Raw genomic sequence first — 15,855 nt, 5'->3', positions numbered from 1 at the left:
CAAGCCCCACATCAGGCTCCTCTGCTATGAGCCTGCTTCTTCCTCTCCCACTCCTCCTGCTTGTGTTCCCTCTCTCGCTGGCTGTCTCTATCTCTGTCAAATAAATAAATAAAATCTTTAAAAAAAAAAAGTATTACACTAAGAAACAGATGATCATTGCAGAAATATTAGAAAGTGCAGATAAACAAAGAGAAGAAAATAAAAGTCACCATTGGAGTTTGGAGTTTCACCTAACATGACTTTTAAATGTATTTGGATTTCTTTAAAAAATGCATTAGACCTCACATTGTTTTGTAAATTGCTTTTTTCCACTCAGCGATACATCTTGATCAGGCCATCATGTGATATCTTATATCACTTTAAACTGCACTATAAAAATCTATCATTCAGATCTACAACGCTTTACTTAAATCTCTTATTAAAATACTTTGTTTGGCTTCAACCTTTGTACACTCTTCTTTGAGTAGGTCCTCAATTCATTTCCTCAGTATAAATTCCTAGCTTTTGGTTCCTAGAAGTAGGACAGCTGGGAGAAAGGATCTGCACGTCTCCATTCTGTCAACCCCGCCGCGTGGCCTGGGAAAGGCTGTGCCCATTCATGACCCTTTTCTGACGCAGGGAATGCAAGCGCCTCAAGCAGGCAACGTAATTCTTGTTTACTTTCTGCCAAACTGAGAGATTAAAAAGCTAATCTTGGGCATTTCTTTAATTGCTAGTGAAGGTGGATACTTTTCCATCTGTCTTGTCGCCATGTGAATTTCCTCTTTTGTGAACTGTCTGTCTGCTGGACAGGCCAAACCGAGATGGCCTCTGATGACCGAATGTTCTCATCTCTGAGGGGGGCTTGACTGAACTATTAATGTGGCTAAGACTTGGCTCTGTAACCCTGGAGAGGCCAGACAGCGTGAAGGGAGCCCGAAACTCTGATGGGGCCCTAAAATCTGCAGGCAGTTCGTCTGCATGCTGACATGCATCACGAACCCGGTTGGTTACAGCAAGGGAAGCGGCCCCGTTAGCTTCAATCATGGGCAAAATCCCCCTTTGGATCAGCGAGCTTTGCTATCTGTCACTCAGACTGAACTTTCAAGCCCAGACAGCAATCTTGCAGATGGGTTTTGATGCGGGAAACAAAGGCAGAAGAAAAATTATTAAATTTCCTTACTATCTCCAGCCCATTGACAAGTCTTCGAAACAGGCAGAGTGACATTCTTCAAGGGACTCAGCTCCCTTGATGTTGACACTTTGCTAAGGGTAAAAGGCAATCTTATCTTAGCCCAGCCCCTAGGATCCTGCAAGTCTACTTTAACATATAAAATTCCTTTGGGAACTTCCTTTATCTCTACCCCCCTCCCCCCAGATACATGTTTGAAATCATCCTCCAGGCATATGACCCACTGATATACATCTGAAAGGTCTCATGACTGAGTTTTTGCTAAACGATATTAAATGACCTTTCCCAACAATAGATAAGCCCCCTCAGGATGCTGGAAACCTTGTTTCCAAAATACCTGGGAGGCTTACACTATCCCTAACCTCCTCCCAACTTGAAAGTATATAATCGCCACTCCTCATGGCCCTAGTGCAGCTCTTTCTGCCCACAGGTCCTGGCCCTGTGCTTTAATAGAACCACATTTTCTGGATGTCAGCTTTGAACCCTAATATCTTTCCCACATCAGGTTTTGTGTGGGAGACTGAGGACGGTCTGGGCCGCACACTACTAAACCATCACTCTTGCTAGAAGAACAGAATGCCACACCATGATGCTTGTTTGGCACAGACAGATTTGGAGAAATGCATGGAAATTTGACCGACTTCAGCTAAATGCCAGTGATCAGATACAGTAGGATTCATCTCTTCGAGTCACTTTCCAGGCTTTTGAGTATATAAATCCAAGATTTAGCTGCTTCTATTATCGGAGTTGAATCCTCTTAGGTTATCTTATGATAGAGAAAGAAGCACAGATATGAATGGGCCCCCGCAACCAACCACAGGATTCCCATGCACCAGTAGGAAGGAGCAGAGAAGAGTAATGAAGAGCAGCAGAGCTCCTGCCAGTGGTGGGCTGTGGAGGATAGAGGTTTTGTTTATTTTGGGGAGGGGTGGGGAGTGCACATATCAGTTTCCAGGAGAGCTTGTATAGTTTGAAAGAGTTTGCAGGTGATGAGTTGAGAACAGTCTCAAGTGCAAACCATACATCCTCTGAACTGTTTATTTATTTAGGATGTCTAAAGACACATAAGAGTGGATTTTTAAAATCTATGCAAACAACAGGAAGAGGTTTCTTTTCTATTTCATGTGGTTTACCCATCCTTCTTCTCACATTTTCCTAAATATACCCATCCTGAATTTTCATGCCTTCCAACTCTAAAGTTAATGTCACTGCGTCTCTGGAGTTCATGTCAGTTCACTATAAGGATTAGCTATGCTTCATTTCTTTTCTATTTAAAGAGAAACTAATTGGTCCCACTTCCCAAACTGACTGTTGTGTATCTAAACATCATGCTACTTATAAACAACTTTTTGTCAAAAGTGAGATTCCAAGGATGTCTATGTAAGCAGAAATAAGACTGAGGTCAGAACCATTCAGGCCGGCAAATCACCATGGCTTGTCAACTGGATTTTTTCCACAAAGTGGAGAACTAGAAAGATTAGTTCTTTGCTTCATTTGATGCTGCAGCTGGAAAACTGGAATAACTAAATAGCTCTGGATTCTCCCAGAGACCAGGTCACCTCTTTGATCCTGGTAGCTATTCATAGAAGAAATTAAACACACACACAGAGTAATCTCCTAAATGGGACACTTGTAACTGAAGAATTTTGAATGAAAAGTCCTAGGAACAATTGTCTATTTGGGGACAGAATAAAAAACGAAAAAGAGTAGTGCAGAGGGAGGGCCTTGCAGAAAGGAATGGCTTTATAACAATATAACCAAATCCATTAACACATCTTTCTTGAGCACTAATTATATGCAAGGTGCGCTCCACACCGTGAACATGAATAAGACTCTGCCTTCTGTATGAGAAAGTTTTGCCATTACACAATGACTTGTCTTATTTTTGCTAAATTTTTAAATTATCAGTCTATTTTCCCTTATTCTTCTGTCTCATCGTGGACAAGTGACCAGAAGGCTCCACATATATTCCTAGATTTTTAAAAAGAGCTGGTAGCAGTTTTGAAATGATTGAGCTCCATTCTGAATGAGCCATATAACCTTTCTGTGCCTCAGTTTCCCAATTTGTAACGTAAGTGTAGCCGATGATCCTAAAAAGTCCCTTCTAAGTAAAAAAGTTCTATTTAATACATTCATGTATTCAACACATATTTATGTTAACCGTCTAATATGTGCCAGGAACTGTTTTAGGCACTGGGGACATACCCAGGAACAAAAGTAACAAAGTCCCTGCCCTTGTGGTGCTTCCATGAGGAGGGAGAGAAGTAGGGGAGGGAGAAAGACTACACAACTAAGTACGTATACAAACAGAATGTCAGAGGGTGACCAGCTCTGTGGATAAGCAGGATGAGGCAGTAAGGAGTGTTGGGCCTCGAAGGATCTAGGAGATCAAAGGAGGTCTCACTGATACAGAGCCACTTGAGCAGAGCCTTGAAGGAAGTGAGGGGACAAGCTACCAACAATCTGGAGGAGGGGGAAGATCATGTGCAAAGGCCCTGAGGTGGGTCTGAGGAAGGCAAGGCCAGAGTAGGGTGAGTGAGGGCAGAAAAGGAAGAGACAAGGTGGGGAGGCAGCAGAACTGGCCACTGTAGGAACTGTGACTAAAGACAAACTACAAAGCACTGTCCTAGCTTTACACATGGTTTAAATTGTAGATTCCCAACATCAGAATTTGTTAAAGTTTGATACGAAATTAAGCCATAACTTGAAAATACTAGATGGCATTTAAAAAGTAGCAACTTTCTGAAATCTAACCCTTCTGTTTCCTTGAACTTCATTATTAAGTAACACTGGAAATTTTTAACGATATGCCATAAAAATGATCATGACTCACTTGGCAGACATATACAGCCACTGCCAAAGGCAACAGTCAGGATCTGGGGACACGGGCGATGGCCACTGCACTGTCTGATCGAACAGCCCCTGTCTCATCAAGACTCCCAGGTCTAGGCTTGCTGGCTAAGACAGCACAACATCATATCTGATTCCCAAAGGAGAAAGGCTTCCCCGACACATCCTTTAAGCTCATTTTAAATTAACTGCAGTAGCACAAATGCAAAAGAACAGAAATAGTTTTAATTTTTCATATCACTGTGGGCTAATACAAGCAGTTTCACGAAAAGTCTTGTGAACTTCAGAATTTGTAATTCCAGAGATGCACTGAGAAGAGAAAGTCATCGTGGGGTCATAAAACATTTGGCAAGAAAGGAAAGGAAGAAGCAGGGCAGGCCCCCACCCCTCCCAGGCGTCCTGACCCAGGCCTCTGCTCCTGACCTCATCCTCTCCTCATTAAGGTCAGTGCTCAGCCCCTTCTCGGAATGTGGGTCCCCTACCCTGTAGCAACCCACAGTGATCAGTGGGGCTTCAAAAGTGACACCTGCAGACACCCCAAAAATGACATTTGCAGAACCACGTCCTATTGCATCTAACTTCTGAGGGTGGGCGGAGTGGGGTAGGGCCGACAGCCGCGCTTTTAAAAGCATTACGGAGCAGGCCTAGTTGACAGCCATTCCTTAAGAAAGCTGCCTGATTTCCTCAAGCTTCTGAACTAATTCTGTAGATGCTTGGTAATGAACTTTCCTAACTCAAATTTTACGAAACAGAAACAGTGTCACTGCAAAAGGCAGGATGTCAGGCTGTCAGGGTCTCATCGGGGCGGCACGTGTTTCCATGAATGCACCCAGTTTCTGAGGTCATCTACCCCCACCCACCTCAGAATGGCCTGGACTCGAGAAGGATGACTCAAGCTAGGAGAGTTCCCAGAAGCTTGAGGTATAAACCCTTTATTTGCTGATGTTCCAGAAGAAAGGTGACTGCTGGGAGGACCCGATACTCCTCTGTTTTCAGTCCATCACGTTCTCCCCCCATTGGCAGAACAGCCATGTGGTCGGGAGCTGGAATTATGAAGCTAGCCTGCAGGCTTGTTGAGACAGGGAGCTGGAGTTCAAAAGCAAGTGCACCAGACTCTAGAGCCCACTGGTTAAGCAGCTCTGCCCTCGTTCCGTCAGTGCCCCACACAGCCACATGGCATCAGCACGCAACTGCCACTTCACTGCATCACAGATGTGACAAGTAATCAAACAGGCAACACCATCCACGAGCCTCCCAGAACTACACCGAGGGAGGGAGTCACTGAAAGAATATTCTGAAGAATATTCTGGGCAGAGAAAACAGGACTTGTGAAGGCATGGAAGTGTGACCCTGTGGGAGTCATAGAGCAGTCCCAGTGGATGAAGTACAGGGTGCGAGGGGGTGGAGCTGAGAAGAGCGAAAGGGAAGGGCAGGGTCCACGTCTTGAGGGGCCTCACAAAAAGGCTCAGATTTATCCTGAAGACAGGAGGCACCATTAAAGGATTCTGGGCTCGACTCCCGAAGACCTGATTTGATTTTCCGAGATCACTCGGGAGTCCCAGGGACTGCCTCAGGGGAAGGATGCTGACTGGTGTTGGCGAGGCAGGTTACAGTGCTGTTACAGTCACCAAGTCAGAAAATGAGGTCAGAGGCAACAGATCCCAGTGAGAGTTAAGACAGCTGAGTAGACTGAGGATGAGAGATGAAGATGAGGTCTCGGAGAGCTCCCACATGCCTCGTGTGGGCAAACTGACAGAGCCAATGACCGAGATATAGGTTTTAGCTACGGCGACTTAGGGATAAAGACATCCAGGAGGCAGCTGTCTATGTGGGTCTGGAGCTCAGGAGCTCTAGGTGGGGACAAAAGTTCAGAAGAACGGCAGCAACGTGTAGGCATTAGGCCACGAGTGCTGCATCAATCCGTAAGCCCTGCATCTGGGGACCTGGGCTGGGCACCTGGAGGGTGCCAGGCACCTCAGCCACGTTGTCTAATGCGGTCCGTTAGCGACCCTGTGAGAAAGGCATCACCACCCCATTTTACCAGTAGGAAGACTGAGCAGCAGAGGGGTTAAGTAGCCTGCCAAGGCCTTGCGGCTGGTAAGTGGCCAAGCTTGGCGTCCAGCCAGGCCCGGTGATGCCGGGGCTGACTCTTGCACCATCGTGCCTCAAGTAGGCGGCGCAAGTGATCGAACTTATGGTCACGCCTCATACAAAAACCCAAATTAAACAAGTGGATTTAAAAAGTGAAATCTCATATGAAAACAATCTTTAGACTCTAAGGTATGTGTGTATGTCAAGACTAGTAGGTCAACCTCTATTTCCCCTAAAATATCCTTGATTTTGGCAAAATTGGTATGATAGGTCACTTTGAAAGGATGAGTTGATGTCAGTAATACAGACAATGCCAGCATTTAAAATGCAATTGATGGGGTGCCTGGGTGGCTCAGTTGCTTAAAGCATCCATCCGACCCTTGTTTGCAGCTCAGGTCTCGATCTCAGGGTCGTGGGTTCAAGCCCCACATTGGGTTCCACGCTGGGTGTGGAGCCTACTTAAAACAAAACAAAACAAAACAAAATGCAACTGACTCCTTCACTGAGCAAATAAAGCTTTTATGAAACATACTACCCTTAAAACCAATCCTGAGGCGGTCTTCTGACAGCATTACTACGGAATTGTATTTTATGTATGCCTCTCCTCGAATAGCTCTTGCATATAACAGACCGTCAGCCATGACTTACTCACCTCCCCTCTTCTCAACCAAAAATTCAAACCTGGTGATCATGTAGGATGATACTCTTAGACTGACACACCTTCCTCACGAACTACACTACAGTGTATACTTTGCTTTGTCATTTTACAATAGTGGTCATGAAAGGACGATGAGGATAAGGAATAACTTAAGTCCTCCAGACACATCTCTTTGAGCAGCCCAGGCAAGTCACACTATCACGACGGGCTTGACCAGAGTTCTCCTTAAGTCAAGAACAGGCAATGAGAGAGAACCACACCAGCACTTCCGCACAGGAGCCTTGCTAATACATCAGAAGGTGTAAGCGTTCATCGTTCTTATAACAAAAGACTGAGGTGGAATGTGAGGAATCTAGAAACAATTGGTTCAGAAAGTATGAGATCACTTTGGTGGTTCTATGGCATTACGGGATACAGAACTTACCTCAACAACCTGGTCTGTCTCCCAAAGACATTTAATATTGAAAAAGAGAGTTTCCTATCTTTGCACATTTGCCTCATCGAATCCCAAAGCCCTCTGGTTTCCAATCCTTGCTTAAAACCAGATGCCACCATGTTTTGCCTTAGGCAAGATTCACTCCATCTCCCTAAACCTAATTTGCTTCTTTGCAGATTTAAGGTAACAATACCTGCCCTGCACTGCTCTGCCCAGCTCCCGGGACTTCTGGGATAATTAAACACGGGACTAGGGAAAGCAAAGTGTACACGGGGAACTCAATACCTGTGAGCCACCATTATTCATGAGATTGGTTTTAAATTACTTCATGGGGCATGTGGGTCCGACATGGAGCCTATTTCTTTTACTGAAGATTTAAATCTACATTTTAAACCACAATGGATATTCTAAAATAGAGTTAGAGTCACTCTTACCTAACTGAGGTAAAAAAGCATTCTAAAAGCAGAGAAGAGCTCCAGGTTCCGGGTATGTATGTGAAAAAGTGACAACAAACCATAAAGAAAAATTATTTTCCTCAAAAAAGGTTGCCTTTCTATATTGGATAAAACTGAAAATTCTTTTCATCACAATTCTTTAAAGTGTTTTAAAATCCTTGCAGGTGAGGGGCGCCTGGGTGGCGCAGTCGTTAAGCGTGTCTGCCTTCGGCTCAGGGCGAGATCCTGGCGTTCTGGGATCGAGCCCCACATCGGGCTCCTCCGCTATGAGCCTGCTTCTTCCTCTCCCACTCCCCCTGCTTGTGTTCCCTCTCTCACTGTCTGTCTCTATCCCTGTCGAATAAATAAATAAAATCTTAAAAAAAAAAAAAATCCTTGCAGGTGAGATAAAATGTTCTCTGTCCTAGGCTATATCTGAACATTTTCCTTTTAATGTGATGCGTTTCTGTTGTGATTCGAAAATTTTCTTCAATGAACTTAATCAAGTCAAATTAATTTAGCGTGTATTTCTGAGCATCTTTCCTGCATTAAGTACTGCTAAGTGCCAGCAGAGAGCGGGCGTTCAGGAAAATACTCCTTGTTTCATAAGAACAGTACAATCTAACCAGGAGACTAAGATAAGCACACAAATAACTATAATAGGCTAAGGGTCATAACGAAGGTCCCAGGAAAGAGACAGCTACAGCCAGGGGACCTGAGAAAGGCTTTATGGAGCATCGGGAGGAAGAATGAGGGCAGACTGATTTAGCCTCGTCGGCAGAGAGAAGAATGAATGCCAAAGCACCGAAGCAGGAAACACGGCAAGGGCTCAAGTTGTTCACTGGGCTGACGTTAGAGTAGAATATCACGAATGTTGCTACAGCATCAGTGCATGCTTTTTACTAAAAAGACACAACAAAGAATAAGTTTTTGTTAATTTAGACAGTTGAAAATAAGATGCTAACTCCTGGAAGAGGGAAAAAAAAGAAGTGAATTTGGGGAAAGGTATAGATGAACCAAGATTGGCCAAATGTTCATAATTGTTGAGGCTGGGTTTATACTCTCTACTTCTTTGTATATCTGAAATTTTCCATTAAAAATAGCTAAAAAAGGGGCGCCTGGGTGGCACAGCGGTTAAGCGTCTGCCTTCGGCTCAGGGCGTGATCCCGGCGTGATGGGATCGAGCCCCACATCGGGCTCCTCCGCTATGAGCCTGCTTCTTCCTCTCCCACTCCCCCTGCTTGTGTTCCCTCTCTCGCTGGCTGTCTCTATCTCTGTCGAATAAATAAATAAAATCTTAAAAAAAAATAGATAAAAAAGAGGGGTCCCTAGGTGGCTGAGTCGGTTAAGTGTCTGACTTGAGTCCTGAGTTCGGGCCCCACACTGGACTCCACACGCTGGGCATGGAGCCTACTTAAAAAAAAAAAAAAGAAAGAAACGAAGGCCATTTATTCTAGGAAAACAGTCAGCTGATAGCTTCTCAGGTAATGGCGCTGATCCTATGAACTTTCTAACCTCTGGGTCACCTGGAGGGAGAGGGAAGGGCTGAGGTTGGAGCCAACTCCACAGGAAGTGGACAAGTACAATGTGACGGAGGTCTGTCAGCGGCCCATTTTTGGTTCCCCAAGCCTCTTGCTCCATCCTTGTTTCTCCACTTCCCGCTGGGAGAAAGGGAGTAAGCAGGTGTCTGCTATGAGCCAAGTCAGCAGTAACTGAGTCTAAGAAAAATGACGGCAACTGTGTTGTCCCCAGTGCATAAATAACTGGTAGTTATTTAATAGTTGTTCAAATTTACTGCCTCTATCAAATTTAATACTTGTTTAATACCTGCTAGAAAATACTGATAAGCAAAGTGAAGGAAATTAAAAATCAACTCTACCCCACCAGCAAGAGAAAACCACTCGGCCTTTGGCATATTCTATACCGGTGTGCATGTGTGCGCGCACGCACATGTTTTCTCTCCTAAAAACAGGACCACGGAAAAATATTCTTGGGTAACACGGTTTTAAATGTAAAAACTGTATTTCATGACAGCTCATGAAACAACATCTTAAGACACTACTTTTTTTTTTTTTAAAGATTTTATTTATTTATGAGAGACAGCCAGCGAGAGAGGGAACACAGCAGGGGAGTGGGAGAGGAAGAAGCAGGCTTCCAGCGGAGGAGCCTGATGTGGGACTCGATCCCGGAACGCCGGGATCACGCCCTGAGCTGAAGGCAGACGCTTAACGACTGCGCCACCCAGGTGCCCCTTAAGACACTACTTTAAGGGATGCATAGCAGTCCATTAAAGAACACTCATCTGGTACTTGCAACCTTGGACAGGGGTTAAGTCGTCTAATAAAATGTTTTGATCTGAGAGGCATCTCTTCCAATATTATTTTGAATTAATATATATAGTAGGATATATACTAGTGCAGAATTGTGATGTGACAGTTAAAATAATTTGTTTTATTAGAGGAGAAGGGGTGGTGGTAACATTCTTAGCAGAAAAATAATCCTGTTTTCCTTTAAAAAAGATAGGTTCTTGGGATTTTAGTGTTTTATTTTTAGGTCGTAGAAGCAATACATGAATGCTGCAGGGCAGGCAAACACACGGTATTACAAAGAGTAGGAAGTACAAATTCCCGTTTTTCTTCTACCCCATTTCACTGCTCATATCTGGCCACTGGTAATAGCCTGGCATGTCTGTCTTCCGAACATTCATAAGACGATTTTAAATACATGGAAAAATAATCGCACAGCCACATATCTTAGGTACATCTATAAATATACAAATATGCATGTATACATAAGTATACATACACGCAATGTACATATACAGTGTATATAATATAAACACATATAATGATGACTTTCCCTCCTTCTTTTAGCACTTCTTTTGTCCCTCTCCCTGGGATCAGAATAGCTATTAGAGGCACTACGGATTTTTGCGTGAGACCTCCCAGAATTTACGTGCTGGTTTAGACTGCAGGTCTGTTGATCCCAGCATAAGGTCTGAGACGGCTCCTGAGATGCAGTTGGGAATAAAGACACCCTCCCTCCTCACCATCCATGGCTGTGTCCTCAAAACATGAACATACTTGGCCTTTATTTAAACAACCTACTGTGGATTCTTTTTCAATCGATTCCAAATCCTTTGCAGTTGCCGCTTCCAGCTATATGTCTTCGAGTATCAAATTTGTGGTATTCATGGATAAAGCCCCAAAGAATGTCCTTTTCCATGACACTATCTCCTTGAAGGCCTGGCTCCTGTTCTGACATTCTAAGATGGGTCTGCAAACTATGGCCCACCCTTGCTTTTGTAAATAAAGTTTTATTGGAGCCCAGCTGTGCCCATTCATTTGCATACTGTCTGTGGTTGTTTTCACACAACAGCAGCAGAGCCCACAAAGCCTAAGGGAAAGTCTGCTGATTCATGTTCTAGGATATGGTAAAAAACAGACTGTTTTTTCCCTATCAAAAGTTCTTGAGGAATTGAATCACATACGCTATATTTGGTGTCTTTGTCCAGGCTAAAGAGTTTATTTTATTATTATTCTAATTATTTTTAAAGGTTGTTTATTTACTTAAGAGAAAGAGAGAGAGCACAGGTGGGAGGGTGGAGGGAGGTAGAGGGAGAAGCAGCAGCAGGCTCCCCACTGACACAGCGCTCCATCCTCAGACCCTGAGACCAAGACCTGAGCCAAAGTCAGACGCTTAACTGACTGAGCCACCCGGGTACCCTTAAAGAGTTTATTTTTTAAAAAATACAGGTGACCCTCGAACAATAAGGGTTTGAACTGCATGGGTCCACTGATCCACAAATTGTTTTCAATAAATAAAGTACAGTAAAGTAAATGTCTTTTCCTTATGATTTTCTTCACAACATTTTATTTTCTCTAGCTTTATTGTAAGAATGCAGCACATCATACAGATAACATACAAAACGGGCATTAATTGTTTATACCATTGGTAAGGCTTCCGATCAGCAGTAGGCTATTAGTAGTGAAGTTTCTGGGGAATCAAAAGTTGTACCTGGATCTTCTACTGCGCAGGGGGTCAGCACCCCTGACCTCCATGTTGTTCCAGGCTCAACCGTACAAACACACACAAAGCACCCTGGCTCTGACAACAGCAATGCTGTGCTGGTAAACCTTTAACTGCTTGATCCCTGCAGTGGCCGAGCTCTGGATTATACCATTTGCTGATTTCCACGGTGTGGATAGTCCCATAACGGCTAACTTCAAGCTAAAAAATGTGATGCCCTTGAACATGGAGTTGGGAAGATGTGCGCACAAGTGCAAGTGCAAACCAGCGCCTGCAAACCACTGGCTCCTCGGACATCAGTGGCCCAAACACCCACTTTAAAGACGTAGACACTGAGGCCCAGAGAGTGTGTCTTGCCCAAGGCTGCCCCAGTGACTGGAACCCGACTGAGCTCATTTCCCAGTACAGAGTCTGGCTGCCCCCCAGGGAGTCACTTCCTCTATAAAAGGAAGAACCGAGGAAAGAAGACAAAGGAAGTTCTTCACCAGGCACATGGTAACAAATGCTGGTTTTATCATTATCTTCACGGTTTTGGGACTCTGGCTTTCTCAGCCCGTGCTTTGGAGCACACATCTGGTAGGGGTAGTGTTTTTCGCGCAGGACCAGGTTTCACGCGAACACTCGATAGTGGACTGTCTCCATTAACCAGCAATTACCTAAGCTACCAGACTGTAAACTCCAGAAAGACAGGGACTGCATCTGTGCTCACTACTTCCCCCCAGTGTCCAGTACAGAATTAGACACTTGGTAAAGTAGACAGTAAATAAATACAGAAGGGATAGAGGAATGAGACCCCACCATCAAAGTGGAGCTTTACTCCAAGAACACAGCAGTACACAGAGATCCCATTCCCTTCTCCCATCTGTGGCCAGGGCAACAACAGATGCCAATACGCTCATGCACTTTAACATTTCCCAACTATCAGCTGCAGTATCCAAGCTGCTTCATCAAGAGCAGGAGAGGCTCTGTGGATGGAGGAGCAAAAGGGAGGACAGAGTCAGAGAATCCTTTTCCGTTGGTGTATACATGTATGTAATTTCTACCTGGAACTTGTTTTGACAGAGCAGGAAGCCAAGGAAATAAATCCATGAGGGATCCCACTACCACAGACCAGGGTGCAGAACATGACTTTCTGGTAGGGGCTGAGGCAGGGCCACTCAAGGTGGTACACCTCTAAAAGTGGAGAGTGAAACAGCAGCAAGATTGGGGAATCCTAATATTCCAATAAGCTCAAGGTCGACATAAGTACAAACAGCAATGAATGAGGAGGAAAGGAAGGCAGTGTTCTTTTGGAAATGACTTTTTGACTACTTGGTAACTCTCACACAAACCCCTACACACTTGGCATGGACTCCCTGTGGCCACTTCTCTGAACCCACAGGTCCTGTTTGCCACATCACTGCTGCGATCTGGGCGCACGGACAGATCAGCTCTGTGGGCACAGAAACAACCGAAGCCATCTGGGAGACTTGCTGAGTTTTCAGGAGGCCACTGGGGCTCATCATCTCTTATGTGGGGACCTAGTACTCAGCTTCCAAAGCGAGATCAAGCTTGGTCCCAAATTCCAGAGGTTAACACGGTCCATGCGTGGGGTGGTGTGTGTTTCCATTTAGAGCAAGCATCCCAAACAAGAAGCAGGACCAATGACTTAAGCCTCCAAAGCATTTCCTACACCAGTGGTTCTCAAAGTGTGGTGCAGGGACTCTAGGTACCCACAAGATCAAAACAACTTTCATTTTAATACCAAGACGCAATTTGTCTTTTTCACTGCCACGTGTTCAGGAGTATACAGTGAAGTTTTCCAGAGGCCACATGATGTGGTATTGCAAGACTGAATGAAGAAGCAGATATAAGAATCCAGCTGCCTTCTATTAAACCTGACATTAAAGATATTTGCTAAAATATAAAACAATGCCACTCTTCTCAGTAGCATTCTGTTTTGGAAAACATGGATATTTTCATAAAATAATACTTAATATATAATAGGTCCACTATTTTTAAAAGTGGATTATTAAATATGGTAAATTGTTTTATATATATGGTAAATATAAAAAATATAACCCACATAAACAAAAGCTCCTGGTCTGGAAATTTTTATGAGTGTAAAGGGGTTTTTAAGCCTCCCAAAAGTCTGAGAACTGCTGCCCTAGAGGCTGTGTCTCTATGACCCGAAGAAGCCTGTGAGGTGGGTTATATGAGTTGCGGGAAAGATGTGCCATTCTGATGTCTAGCTGAATTAGGAAAGGCAGCCCATGCTCCTTTCTGAATCTCCGAATCTATGAGGGTAGGCTCTGTGCCCAACCCTTCCACCTCACCCCATTTGCCCCTTACCACTTGGTGTGGATTCCGCGATATGCTGGCTCCGTGGGATTTCCCTATTCCGCAAGCCCGGGCGCGGTGGGAACTCCCTCGTAGGGCCCGCACACCCTCCTGGGGTTAGGACACCCCAGCGAGGCCCGCACACCCTCCTCTGGGTTAGGATTCGCCAGTTCGGCCTGCCTGTAGAGCCTGGGTGAGGACTCCCAGTGCGGCCCGCACAACCTGGGCGAGGACTCTCCGGCGGCATGCACAGTCAAGGCAAAGAGGGACGAGGAAAGCCATTTCCAGTCCCTGAAAACCCTGTCCCCAGCGCGGCGCAGGCTGGAGACAAGGCGGAGAGGTCAATCCCCAGGAGCTAGTCCCCTCCGCGAATCTCCCCCTGGGCCTTCCCCGGCTTCTCTCCAGCCCCGGGCCGCTCTGCGCACCTCAGTCCCGCTCGGGGAAGGAGCCTCGGGCGCCGCGGAAGGGGCTCGCGCCGACCGCCCCGGGGACAGGGCGGCCGACGCTCCCGCCCCGGGACATCCGTCGGGCTGGGCCGGTACTCACCGCTAAATGCACAGCAGGGATCTGATGGGCCGGCTGGCGCCAAGTGCGGGGCGCGCTCCAGTACGCTGCGCCTTTCCAGGGGCCGCCGCCTCCGCGCCCCTCCCCCTGCGTCCCCCGGGGCCACCGGCCGGTGGGCGGAGCAGGGGCGGGGCGGGGGGCGCCCGGCTCCGGCGCAGCCGGGCCGCGGCCGGAGGGGCGGGGCCGAGTCTGTCCCGGCGGCCCCGCCCCGCCCGGCTTGAGCGACTTAGCCCTCGGCGGGAGGGGGTGGGGGCTAAGGCTCAGCAGCAGGAAGCGGAGCGGCGCGTGCTCGGCCGGGTCCACCTCTGCGGGCGCACGGCCTGGGACGCGGGTGACTTACGCTCACTGAGGTCTAGGCTGTGACTGCCCGGCTCCTGCTAGGAAGTGAGCCGAAGGGGTGGGAAAGAAATGTCGGTTTTCTTTTTTGTTTTTAAAAATGACTTAGCCATAAAGGTAGAGGCTTCATTCTTCGGCTGTTCCGGTACGTGTAGTCACGTTACCCGTCTCCCGACCGCCTTGTCCCCTTTCACCTCCTTGTGTCCACCCCCTACCCCTACTCCCGCCTTAATTCCTTGCAAAATGTGCCAAATGGGCATCAGAATCACGCCGACATAATAGGACTTCGACGTTTTCATGGTTATGAATGCAAAGTTTCTAGTGTAAAAAAATTTTTTAACGTGTGACAACACTTTATAATGCAGGCTGTTCACCGGTTGGATATCAGAGAAATGCCTGAAGAGTTAACACTGAGTGCGCCTTCTTCACAAGACCTGCTTTTGATTGCTAGGTTGGTTCGAGTTACACGCTTCTCCAGCAAGTGTGAGTAGAAAGAAATGATTAGATCTTTCTAGATCAAAAGTGGTGAGGTTTTCCTGCCAACTTACATAGAAAGTTACTATAGTTTTCTATCTTGAGCATCTGAATAAACAGCTTATAGGACAAACAGCTAATAACATACTAATTCCCATTGCTATCGGTTAGTTACCATTCGACTCCTCTGTGCAGGGGACAATGGTTGGATCGTCACGTATCTCCTCCATCAGTCCTGTGAAGTGAAGAATATTCCCCCTTTTGCAGATATGAAGTGCCCCATAGTTGGGATTCAGTCCTCATGCCTGTCTCCCAAGTCCATACTTTTCTCATATGCTATACTAGGGTACAGCTATCCCCTAATTCTAATTTTTAAATATAAAGGGTTATATTTAACTTTGAAAGATGAGATATTTACTGTATTTCCAATATGGAAGAAGACTTTCTTCCCACACACTTCCTAAATTCACATTCATCCATTCTTCTTATCACA

General features: G+C 45.8%; 1 protein-coding gene across 2 annotated transcripts in view; it reads right to left on the bottom strand.

Moving 5' to 3' along the window:
- The window catches only part of ACO1 (aconitase 1), a 54,207-nt gene extending 39,542 nt beyond the window's left edge, over positions 1 to 14,665 (bottom strand). The window contains exon 1 of one of the 2 annotated variants that reach the window (XM_026506409.4): positions 14,535 to 14,665. The gene's annotated coding sequence lies outside the window, so the exon portion shown is untranslated. Of the gene's footprint in view, positions 1 to 14,413 lie in introns of both variants that reach the window. The other variant, XM_048223182.2, reaches the window with a different exon arrangement.
- Positions 14,666 to 15,855: the final 1,190 nt, after the last annotated feature.

The sequence above is a fragment of the Ursus arctos genome, unplaced genomic scaffold (assembly GCF_023065955.2).
Source record: "Ursus arctos isolate Adak ecotype North America unplaced genomic scaffold, UrsArc2.0 scaffold_18, whole genome shotgun sequence".
Lineage (NCBI taxonomy): Eukaryota > Metazoa > Chordata > Mammalia > Carnivora > Ursidae > Ursus > Ursus arctos.
This window is presented reverse-complemented; position numbering and strand designations above follow the sequence as displayed.